This window comes from Rhynchophorus ferrugineus, unplaced genomic scaffold, assembly GCF_030347505.1.
Source record: "Rhynchophorus ferrugineus isolate W39M unplaced genomic scaffold, kcgeb_rfMv2 rfM4, whole genome shotgun sequence".
Classification (NCBI taxonomy): Eukaryota; Metazoa; Arthropoda; class Insecta; order Coleoptera; family Curculionidae; genus Rhynchophorus; species Rhynchophorus ferrugineus.
This window is the reverse complement of record NW_027472583.1, coordinates 35,267,774-35,281,155: the sequence shown is the minus strand read 5'-3', so window position 1 is coordinate 35,281,155 and position 13,382 is coordinate 35,267,774. Positions and strand designations below refer to the sequence as shown.

General features: G+C 30.5%; 1 protein-coding gene across 1 annotated transcript in view; it reads left to right on the top strand.

Moving 5' to 3' along the window:
* The first annotated feature begins 5,949 nt into the window (after positions 1-5,949).
* The window catches only part of LOC143195159 (aminopeptidase N), a 62,195-nt gene continuing 54,762 nt past the window's right edge, over positions 5,950-13,382 (top strand). The window contains exon 1 of the mRNA XM_076402096.1: positions 5,950-6,180. The gene's annotated coding sequence lies outside the window, so the exon portion shown is untranslated. The remainder of the gene's footprint in view (positions 6,181-13,382) is intronic.

Here is a 13,382-nt window from a genome sequence, read left to right as displayed (position 1 = left end):
AAATTAACACGTGATTCGAATCTCGGCTAACTTCGAAGAGGTATTTGACACTGTCACTCTAAATCTTTACGCCTTAGAATTTTCTCTATATTATTTTTATTTTCATCATACTAAAAAAATATAGAAATCAGTTGAAGGCACTAAAACACCTCTTTTCTTCCAGACCTGTATTATTATACATCATTGACATTCGATATCGCAGGTTTTTTGGGGCTTAGAGATCATTCATGTGTAGCTGTTATTCATAGCTTTAGTCAGTAATTTTTGTGTAAATTTCACAAAATGTTTATGACGGTATGTATATATTATATGGATGGTATATATTTTAAAGAAGCCGTAAAACGTCATAATAATCGTAGGACTGATGATAGTGACTTTGTAAGCGTTATTATTACATATTAGCACATATTACTCTGAGTTACGCATAAATCCGCCTTGACTTGCTCTTTTCATTTATTTAATATTATTGATGTATTGTAATATAGAGATATTTCAAATACATAAAATCTCTTCTCAAAATCACGTCTTGCAAACACATAAATCGTTGATTTTTCTGAATTTACTTTAACTTTTCATTATAGCTTTTCTTACATAGTTCAAAGATTTATTGAACAAAGATATCAGATATTAAGGTCACCAAAGGCAAACTGAGCTTGCAATTCAGGATGCATGACAGCAAAAAGCAGGTTACATATTTCAATTGCCTTGTCATGAATTATTGGACATTAGGGGCACAAAAACTTGGAATATCATTACATTCGGGGTATATCATGAAAATTTATATTTACATCACTTTAAATATTTATGCATGTCCAATTAATAATTCTAATATAATAATTCTTTAGCTGATCTATATATCTATTTTAACAGAGATACTTAGGGTATCATTAATGTTGAATGGCGTCAATATAAATTACATCGCATTAATTATTTAAATTACTATTTTGAAACCAAAAAGTTCTATGCCCTCTAATTACGTTTATCAATGATGTAAAAATAACTATGTCTCATTATTTTGGTGTACTAAATCAGACGTAATATTCATTTATCACAATAGTAAACGTATTAATTATTAAGACATGTTTACGCATCTGAGGAATGTCATGTGTGCATGATGTCCCACTCCACGAATTTTATCTTGACACATGATTAATATCGATGTTACAAAATAGATAGTTACTTCAAAAATACATAACCTACATAGCAAAATTCTTCTATCTAAACATATTCTATATTCTACACGCATATTATTTCACAGTTCCAAAGATGTCGAACTATGAATCAATACATTTTCACTTGCTTTGTTTTTGTTTTAAAGGTTTTATTTGTCTCATTCAATTCAAAGTAGAGTATTATTCAATATCATTATTTTAATTAACTGAGTAATAGATTATAGTAGAAGCATTTCTTTATTAATCTCTTAGAACTTCATCAATCTGCCCGTAGGTAAAAACTATTATCATATCATTTCTACTATATAATATAACTATCCTAAGATGTAGAAGATCGCTTCATTAAGTGGTCTGCTGTATAACTTATAATCTAAATCTTTTTCTAGATACTATTCTAACATATTTTAACATCTTTCCTAACTTATTCTAAAGACTTATTCTAGAGATTATTAAATCTCACTATATTTGTCTATTAAACAGTTCGTATGGTAGTTTGCGATCGAACCTAAACACTCAGTAGTAATTCAGATATCCTCGACACATGTGAGTCATGTGGAGATCATAAAAGAATTATTTCATAACCATTTCTTTTTCATGATTAATTAGTTTTTTGTATTCTCAATAATTGTTGTTTGACTCTCGTATAGCAGACATGATAGAGAACGCAAATAGGACGTATATAAATAGTTACGTTAGTGATTAGGCTCTTGCATGTATTTTGATCAGCGATACCCATTGGTGAAATTTCTACTCTCTAATGCAAACCGCTTTTATAATCGATGGTTTTGACATTTCTTTACATGAACAGTCTTCCATTTTGTACTATTAAGTTATTCAATCTATACAGACTTTTTTTATTCTGGTCTAAAACCAGGCGATGGGATGCATGATGCATACCTGATAACGAGGACTTGCCCTGGAGTGACAAGTTCGACCGGATTATGTGGGACTGCCTCTGAGCTTACCAATACACTAAACCGAAACCGCCTTACAGTTAACCCATGTGGGTCACTACTGCTACTGCATTAAATTTGGGTATATGGCACCCGCTAACCGGGAAGCCGTTATTGAACACAAGGAACTGGCGAAAAAAACAGGTAGTGGAACTAACTATAGATTCGCGAACTTGAGTTCACATACGACTAGATGCTGTCGTATGGTGCAAAAGTTATGACTGCAGCGACGATGAGGTCGTTTCAGCCTGGAAAAGGGGAGGTTAACGGTGATACGGTGCTAAGATGTCAGCGTGTCGTTTAGTTCGTGAACAAATTCGTTTTCAGAACTCGAGCTGAGTTGTTGTTAGTGGAAGGTTTGAGATATGAAGTGCTTGATTTCCAGAGTGCCAGTTTCCCTGTGAATTTTATTATTTCTGACAAACCATGGAGCGTTTAAGATTCTCTTGAAGAGCTTATTTTGGAAAACTTGAAGCCGCTTCATCTGGTTGGGTATAACAAATTTGTAGTAGACATTAGATCCGTAGAGGAGTACGGACCGAATTGACATCTTGTAAAATAAGCATTTGTTGAACATGAGAAGTCTGCTAGAAGGGCAGATAAAATTGTATTCAGATACTATTAGTGGAACGCTCCAAATTCTATTTCCAAAAGTTTCAATATTGGAATTTTATTACTTGTCAAGCAAAAATTGAAAAGTATGAAACGCTCAGCATTACATTACCTAAGTGTAGTGTATAGCGACCTTAGCAGTACTTTTAACTGTTACTGCAGATATCCATAGATGTCAACTGAATAAATTAAATCACATATTGCTGCAAATATACCAGCAGCTCCTCAACCTCTTACTTCTTCGCGATAACGGCTATGCGTTGAAAGATTTGTGAAGAATATACTGCTGTAGCTCCAATGGAAGTTTCTGTAAAGCATACATCTCAAATATTATCATCAAGTATATTAAAATGTCCTGTATTCCCGTCTATCATTTCAATACTTAGTGTACACGCGTTGTATAAACAACAACAGTAGTAGTTAAGTGGTATTTTTTGTTAATTTTAGGTTTACATCATTTTTGGATTAGTTTATATAATTTTCTATTACTAAACTAAGAAAATTTACTGCAGACTATACTGAAATACGTGTGTAAAATATAAATTATAGTTAAAGTTTTATAATTTAGTACTACTAATTTTGTAGATTGTCAAGAAACAAAAGTTTGTTGATAGTCTATTCAAAGTTACTTTGTCTATACGCCATCTAATTTAGTAATGCCAAAACGTCGCAATGTTTCGGCATCAACTCTGAGCTTTAGTTCACTTTGGCTTTGACACACAACAAAATTCTAATCTAAATAAAATAATTGAAAAAAAATGTTGTCAAACATATTTAGTTTATTTTAACATTATAGTACTAATCTAATGCATATATTATCGAAATATTTAAAACTACAATTAAGAAAACAGGTTTAATAATTTGTAGGTTAGAGTTATTTTATTATATTTACATTAACTCTTTTCAACACATCGCCCATGAGGTAGAATTCTAAGCGCGTCTTTTTATGTATTGGTATCCCCCTGGAGACCTAATCCACTTAATTAACAATTATATATCAAAGTAATGTATTTTACTTTCATCTTAATATCACTGTACTTTTTATTTCTTCTGCTACTATCTGTGTACACCATTCTTCATAAAATTAATCACTGAATTTTGCCTAATGCATATACCATATATACAAAACAGTTAGTATTTATTCTCTTCTCATACATTCTAACCTAATGCTCATGTTTAATTCTGAACAATTGCAATGAAATTTGTGCGCCCAAATCTTTCACGCCCTACAACCATTTTCTACAGTTATATTCTACTAATTATGTGCATACCTTTGGTTGTTTCCTTTAGTCTTCTTGAGTTTCCTTTTCCTTTAGTTTTCTTGAGTGTTTCCTTTAGTCACTTTGATTTTCCGAGTCACTGTCCAAGTCAATCGCTAAACTATTAATTTCCTATCTGTCTAGAATATCTTCGCGATTCCACCATTTATCAATTTCTTCCTCTGTATATCTTACCGAATTCATCCAAACCGAAGGTGTTATGGTCGACAATGATTCCTTCCATATTCTTCTTGTTGAAATATCCTTCCCGACCAGCATGTCTATTATAATAAGTCTTTGCCTTTGATCAGCCATCTATATCTTTTTTCGGGCTTATTTCTAAAAAAAGTAAAAAGTAAATAAATTATTCTTCGATTTTGTTATGTTTTTAGAAACTGTATTCTTCTAAAAGCAATATCTGGAAGTTCCATTAAACCCATTCGTGGGTTATCTTTTAACCACAAATCCTACATTACCTAACAATGTATGAAATGATGTTCAACATTCCTCAAATAGCTGCATATCTTTCATCTTTTTATGGATACCTTCAAGACCAATACTTTTCTCTGAAATAATTGTATTAAATTATGTTTCGATTGAAAAAAACTACTTACTGTTTTTATATATTTCGAATATTTAAACTTTGATAGAGCTAACCTCAAGCTGATCTTGATTCATCACCAGTTTCGCACAAAGACGGTTTATTTTTAATGAATTTAAGGTTATATTTTTTTTGAGATATTTTAGAGACCGTACTCGTACTAATATTCAGTGCAGCTACAACACGTTAAAAGTATTTTCAATAAAAACCGCGTCTATTTGAAATGTATTAAAACAAAGCCTTAAAATAACGTTTGCCGGTTTATAAGCCGTAATTATAATATTTTGAATAATTTTGGATACGTTTGATAACCGGACGACTTTGACAGGCTAGTTTGGTTAGTTTCACGTTCAAACTTATCAGACTGCACTATGTCCCATTTTAACTAGAATAAAATGAGAAGGAAAATATTGTCTGATTCTGAAATGAATTTACAAATTGCGGCAGGCAATACATTAATCATTTTGATGATGTATATACAAAAAAACTTTGAATAGACTATATGTTAAATAATATGGAAACACCGAGTAATATGACGTAATTTCGGTAAATGCGATATGCGAAAACAACTGCCGAGTAGGGTACTGCTACAAATAAAAAATATGCTTAAATTTATATAATTGCCAGTGCCCTGAAAGTAATATCAAAGATATAGTACGTAGACACGTTCATATAGTCTGGTTTTTTTTATAAGAGAAACAGGCCTACTATAGTTATAACAGCAAATATGTAGTGGAATTGCTAAGATTCACTTCTTCATTCACATTCATATTCACATATTAAGATATTCACCAGATATAGCTTTTTGATTACCACTTTTTCAGATGGATATAAGTATAGTATTTAAGAGTTGAAGAAGTGCAAAAATAGATTAACGAATATTTTATCGATACAGTATCGTCATTTTACCAGAAAGATGGGAAAACATTGTAGAAAATTATGGAATACATTTTGATTAATATACATTGTATCGATAAGAATATTTTTAAGGTAAAAAATAAGCAGAATGCATATCCTAATAATATAAACTAAATTATCCAATTTCACCAAAATATTACGTCAATCATAACTAAATATGTACCAACTTCACTTGTTCCCAGATAATGTCAGGACGAAATCGGTAAACCGAAAACGAAGCGCAAACACGCGTTCCTCCTTCAACTTGTATTTTGAAAGGTCCGAATGCGATCAGTTAAACAAATCTAAACAAATCAATCACATCATCGATGAGCTGTGGACGTTATCTAATCGGGGAACGTTTGATTGACAAGGTTAGCGTAACGCTAAACGAGGGACGGTCGAAAACTCTCTTTGAGGCTTCGTCCCGAAGTCGGGGCTCAAGCCGCGAAAGTTCAGTTAGAGAGTAACGACGCCGCAAAGAGGGACCACCAGCTGCCGCGAACATCCCATTCTCATAGCGTTTTCGACGGACCGGTGATCGGCTCGCAGTTTCGGAACAGTGTACGTTATGAAAGAACAGAAAATGTAAATTTGGTCGAGGTGAGAGTTTGAAACTTGTGCCGGCGTCTGCTTCACCAACTAGTAGATTTAACCACCATCGAGTTAATGTAGTTTCGAGAAAGGTACACATTTTTTTATTTAGACTGCTGGTCATACTCCTCAAATAAATTTATTTTGAATTTCTGTTTGTTGATGAAATAATTGCTTTTTGAACAGTATTCGTAAATTTAGTTTCCCACTATTTAGTAGAGTTTTACGAAGTAAGAATTGTTATTTAATTATTATAATAATTTTGTTTTTAATTTAGTTTTTTAATTGCTTTATAAAGAGGCTTAATAATTCCAAATATCAAAATAATAGTTTCAGTCAGACTAGATTAATAATTAATTTATATATAGTAATAATAATTAAATTATTTAATAGTTTTTATAGCTTAATTAATATTATATAATTTAATAGCTTAATTTTTATATAGTTTGGAGGAAGCAAGAATTCCTTCCATTAAAAGATATATTTAGAAATTGTGAATTCAACTGTTAGTGTTTAATTACATTTTTTATAACATTCCAGTAAAACAACTATTTTTTTTCGTTTTTTTTTTGTTGTTCAAATAAATATTAATTGTCTTTTCTAATTAGTTAAGTGAGGTTGATTCTTGGTAGACTCTTGTTAACATTGCTCAAATAATTTAATTTTGTATTTTTGTTTCTTGATATAATAAATGACTTCCGGACAATAATCATACATTTAATTTACCACCACTTAGTGAAAATTTACAAAGTAAGAATTCTTATTCATTCTTAGTAAGAATAATTATTCTTTATCTAATTTTTGCAATTATTATTTCATTATTTGGTTTATAAAACGACATATTTATTCCAAATTATCAAAACAAAAATTACATTCAATCAGAAATTTCAAATGTTTTAATTTACGTTTGTTTTATTATAACGAGACATATGATTTATACATAAATATAAACTGTTAAAATTCTGTAAATATAAGCAACACACTAAAACTGAATTAAAATGAAATTGTTAAGAACCAGATGTTTTATATCAACAAAATAATAATTCTTCAAGTTAATTTTGATGTAGTTTGGGGGAGGCAAGAATTCTAATACCAAGAATAAGGAAGATATATATAAAAAATGTGAATTGAATATTAGTGTTTCTTAACACATTTTTAACATTTAAATAAAACAACGATTTTATTAATAATACCTTTTGAAAATTATTTCTTTCTCTGTATTATTTATGATCTAAAAAGTTTTAAACTTCTTTATATTAAAATAAATATATAAAAATTGTGAATTCAACACTATTAGTTTTTAATTACATTTTCATAAAATAAATATTTTATTCGGTGTTTTCTTTTTTGTAAATATCAATTTGCTTTTCTTAATTTTTAATTTACTTTTTGTTATATGATAATAGCAAATATGTAAGATTAAATTTAAGTATAAATTCCTTTTTAACTTTATTCATAAATAATAATACCAGAAATTTAATTGAAATAAAACCATTACCAGTTATTTATTTTTCTATGAAAATTTTTTTGAAGTAATTAAATATTTTTGTAATTATTTCTTTATTAATTAGCGTAAAGCAGAAAGATATAAATAAATAATTAACAATTTTTATTATTTTTATTGCATATAAAATAATTTAGAACATGATAAATTAAATGATTAAAAACTGTAAATATACTATGCTGTATTATAACCGAATTATTATAATTATAGTCATTAGGATGATAATTATATTTTCGCGGTTTATTTGACAAATTAGGCGCATTTGAATGAAACACAAAACTGAAAATTATTTCAAATATTATTTTTATTGACAGTTGGATTAAAATATTTTGCAGGAAATTTACAGCGCGAAATGCGATATGTTTAATGTAATGTAACGTGTAAATGACTAATATGGACTGTATATGCGTGTACTTTATGTCAAAACTCTAATTGACGTCGTTATAAAATTTACGCAATATTTAAATTTGTCACTATTCATACGGTAATATATTGGCAACGTAAAAAATGGTTTAAGATTAATAAAAGTGTTCTACTATGCATTGTTTCAGCATTGAATGAATTATTGAATATCTACGAAAATATGCTGATTCTTTAGAGTATAATTACCAAAAGAGAATAATTTTCACCGTATCCAGGATAAAAGCTTTAATAAACTTTACTACTTTGAAAATATCATAACATTATAACATAGTTCTTTTAGATTAAACTTAATTATAGCACTGAGATGTAGTTTCAACAGGATGATAATATATGCCACAGAGTCCACGAAATAATTAGTCGTTTACTTCCTCAATTTAGTGATTAGAAATGACCTCTGAATCACCTAATTTAACACACCTCATCACAGGCCGTTTGTTAAAAAGAACAAAACATTTCTGATAATAGAAAATTTCGCGCCACTAACACCATAAGGGTCATTTGTCCGATGTACTGTACTTCGCCACTAACTCCAACAACTTACTCTCATTGGTTCAGGAATTAGCTATACAGATTCCTCAGAACTTAACTTTCACATAAGAGAAGAATAGTCTTATAATAATTTAACCTAAGTTTTAGAACTTAAAATTAATTCTTATGCCGCTTACAGCTCCTAATTCAACTTTTATGAGGTTTAACAATATTATACACTATCAAATGTGATAGTTTTGAACATTTTATGAGCTATTTCTGCAAGCCATTATTGGGGTATTTACTGTTTGTATACTGTAAACATTATTTCTCCAACTGAGTTTAAAGAAATTCGTTGTTAAGCTTCATCAAACACTTGATTGGTACTGTGTTACTGTGTAATGTTATGAAGAAATTTATCTGATAAACAGTGGGACTAAATGTCTTCCACCTATTTTTACACTTCACTTCTCTAAAGCATAAAGACGCAAAGCGCAGTTACGAGTACCTTTGGACTATGTCACAATCTTTGACGTCTCTGTTTTGGCCTAGATACCATCCATTATCTGAAGTTTTATTGTTTACATAACCTGCTATATTCATAGGTTGTCCTTGAAAATTATTTCTTTTATCAAAGCGTTTATTATAATGTAATACATTTGCCATGAAACTGCATCTAACTGATTTTTTTAAGAATTGAAATGTAATTTTTTCATCATGATTAAGTGAAATATCGTCTTAGGAAACATGAAATAGCTGAATGTTTATATCTTGTTCAGTTGAAACAATAATCGCTCGACATGTTGTCCTAAGGTCCTCAATCAAATTTTTTAATAAATGAATAGTGGAGAAATATCATGGCCGACAAATGTTGCGCTGAGCGCAAAACCTTTGAAGGGCCGCAGGATACGGATCATCGCTCCCAAAATATCCTTCAATCGTAAAACACAGTTTATTACTGAAATGATGGGCACGTCGATCAAGAAACTTTATATCATCTGCCAAGCAATGTAAATTTAAAACATAAAATCGTCATCGTTCTATCGATATGGAAAAATGCTGTACAAAATGATCGAAAATGTTTAGAATGACCGTAACTTCTACTGATTCTTTTGAATCGCTACTATTTAATAAAAATAATGTAAAGATGGATGGAAATAAGACTTCATTTCTAGACATAACAGTCAATCTGAAAATATACATAATTAAACAAATATAACAAATGTATTTAGTTGAATTGAACACATGTCTACGGGAGAATATTTTTTTTGGAAAGTTTCATTTCGTTTTCTTGGCAGCACTTTCTTTTTCTTCAAATGCGGCCGTTTTTTGGCGATTTCGTCCTTCAATCGGTCCAATAATGCTATGTAATAGTCGCTGATGATGGTCCTTCCCTTTTCAAGGTAGTCAATGAAAATTATTCCATGCGCATCTCAAAATACAGACGTCATAACCTTGCCAGCCGACTGTTGCGTTTTCCCATGCTTTGGAGCGGGTTCATCGTGTGCGGATGCATCACTCGGATGACTGTCGATTGGACTTCGGAGTGAAATGATGGAGCCATGTTTCATCTATTGTCACATATCGACGCAAACCTCGAGTTTATTACACTTGATCATCTTCAAACAGTGTTCCGAATCATCAACTTGTCGTTGTTTTTGGTCAAAAGTGAGCTAGCGCGGCACTCACTTTTCACAAAAATTTCTCATACCCAAATATTCGTGAATGATATGATGTACACGTTCAGTTAATATCTTTAGGGTCTCTGCTATTTCATTTAATTTCAATTTACGATCATTCAAAATCATTTTTGTGGATTTTTTTATGTTTTCGTCGGTAACAATCTCTTTTGGGCTTCCACTGCGTTCACCGTTTTCAGTACTCATTTCACCACGTCTAAACTTAGCATACCAATTCTTGATGGTTGATTTTCTTGGGGCAGTGTCCGAAAACTCGGCATCAAGCCAAGTTTTTGCTTCCAGTGTATTTTTTCCCTTCAAAAAGCAATATTTTGTCAACACGCGACATTCCTATTTATCCATTTTTTTCGCAATGACAAAAGTTACTTCACTCATAATGCTATAATTCACAAAATAATGATCCGACAGCTGTCACATTTATTCACGCAATATCTTTTGAGGACACATATGGATTTAATTGTAGTAACGCCCTCTATGTGTCAGGTCGTGGACTTTTCAATTGGTATGTAATAGAGGGTGTCCAACAACAAGATTCGTTGGCACGTAACGTTCTACGTCACAAACTTGACGATATTCGCGAATTACTCCTGAGAAGAATCATTAGTCGCCGATGGGATATAGAATGGCTACCGAAAAGTCCAGATCTAACTTCTGCGTCCGAATTAAAACAAGAAACAAGGAATTTCTGACGAACTTAATGAGATTATTTATTATACATTATATTTAATTCAGTTGCAAGAATCAATAGTATTCTTTAATATTATTAGAATAACAAGCTTCAACAGAAAGACTATTCAAAATATAACTTGAATGTTATTGGATAATTTAGATTCCAATTTATATGTTCTTATGATAAAAAATGTGATTTTTGCATAAACACAAGCACTATGATTTTAATATAAAATAATGTACTATAGCATTTCTGCCTAATATATCATTCATAGTTGAAAGTAAAAACACAGTTACACAAATTTTCACGTGGAGTCATTCAAGTGGTTGAATATTGACGGTTTTAATGAATCCTTTCATTTCATATACTGAAAAAGGCAAAGTTGCAAAGTTGAAAGGAAAATAATGGAAAATATACTGAAGAACGATTGTAGTCTTTTATATTTCATATTATGATTAAAAACATTTGTTTATTAAAGCGGTTCTTTATGTTTGTGTGTGAAAAGAATTGTTTTCCACTCTGATTGCGGTACATTCAAAATGTTACCATCACAGTTTATTTCTCACATGCATGAACACAAATAATGACAACTCTGAATATGTAATACAAGTTCGAAAATGATCCATCTTTAATGGTCAAAAGCTCATGAAATATTAGATGTTCAGTAGTTACATTAATGCCAAAATATACTTCAATATCACTAAATCATATCGTCATGAGTTCACAACATTAACATTGTATGGGAAATTAATTATTGAACAAACTATGGCCGCCATTTGGTAAGTAATTACTGGTCTACTATATATAAATAACTATTATATACCAAGGTTCATAAATTTACCAATGTTATTTACATTTTTGAGCTGAGATAATATTTTGAAGATGTTGAAAAATACTATTAGCTATTAATATTTGGAATTTGAGGCATGTTCATTAATATCTGTGGAACAGCCTGGTAGATCTAAAAGTGGTCGTATAAACTTTAGCGTGAAAAACACTCAAAAATCATATCATGACAGAAATTTGTAGTAAAAATTATGTGTAAGTTCACTAGATACACAGTCAGTCAGTAATATATTCAGTGAAGTTTTGCATTTCAAGAAGTTGTGTCAACAAGTTTATTATTTTGAATGAGGTTCGGGTTCACTGTCATATTGCTGAATCAAAATAAGAGACTAAGAATTGATGAGGAACCAATATTTTAGTTTCAAGGGGAGTTAGTGTCTAAAAGTTAGCTAAGCTAAAGCTAAAAAGAGCCAAAAAAAGCCAAAGTGTTATAGAATATAAAAATAATGTTCTTCATAGATTATATCCAAACTGGTAAAACAATAAACAATAGCTAGAATAGTTGAATTTAAGATAAACATTAACGATAAAAAGATAAAATAAAATAAACTATTTTAACATGCGCTTTATTTGCCAAATTTGATATCCTGTAATTTATCACAGTGATGGAATTCCTATATTGGGAATTGTTGGAATAAGCCTATTAAAATCGAAGGTATTTATGCTAAAAAATAAAGCCACTCTAGAACTATAAATCAATTGATTGGTTCATTTTGTTTTCACTTTCATTCATAATATTCACTCAGTAAACTCATATTTAATGGGATAAATAAGCCAAGGACTACCTAAAGATTATGGATGTGGAATGGTATCCATATTTTGAAGAAAAAGAGATTTCTCAATATCTTCACTATCAACTATTAGAAAATTTAAGGAAAGGTCAGTGATTAGGTCTGGGAGAATTATACACATAACAAACCACGTCCCTTTTATAACAAATATCCCCTTCATCAGAGAGTCACTGGTAAAAAGAATTGTACAAAAATCTAATCTAATAAGTAGAATGAATCTTCTTATCCGAAGGTTTCCTTTTGTGGGATTTGGGGACGTTGATGACATATGCTTTTAATCATCCTTCAAAACTCTTTGTATATCACAGTATCAAATATGTTACAAAACTAGTTTATTGTTAAAACATTTAACTTTTTCAAATGAACACATTTTTAAGGATATTTGTGTAAAATACTGAAAAGTTTGCGACACGACATTCCTAATTAACTCCGGCCTGCAACAATTATCACATTGATTACGATCTCAGTCATCAAATCGCTAATTATTTCGTCAGAAAAATAACGTATATCAAAATAGCTGGAACAAGCGCTCGCACACTACATGGTTTTGACCTAGAACGTATTACGGTTTGATTTATGAAATTGTATATCGTGATAAAAAAACGTATATTTTAGCCAATTTGGATCTCATCCAACGTGGATGAGAAAACTGTTCAATGAATGGGTATAATGAAAAACATCTGGAGCAAATTTTTATCCATAAATTTATCCTGAAGTTAAAACAAAAGTAAAGGTTATTCCCCGCTGGTTAGTTAGATGTGATGCTTCAACAATAATTTTGTTGTGTAGGCTTATAATGTTATTAATAATTACGTTCTGGCTTCTGCAATTTTGTAGATTGCATTTTTTAAGAAATAATATACTTTACGCCGGCTTCGTTGGGGAAGTGGTC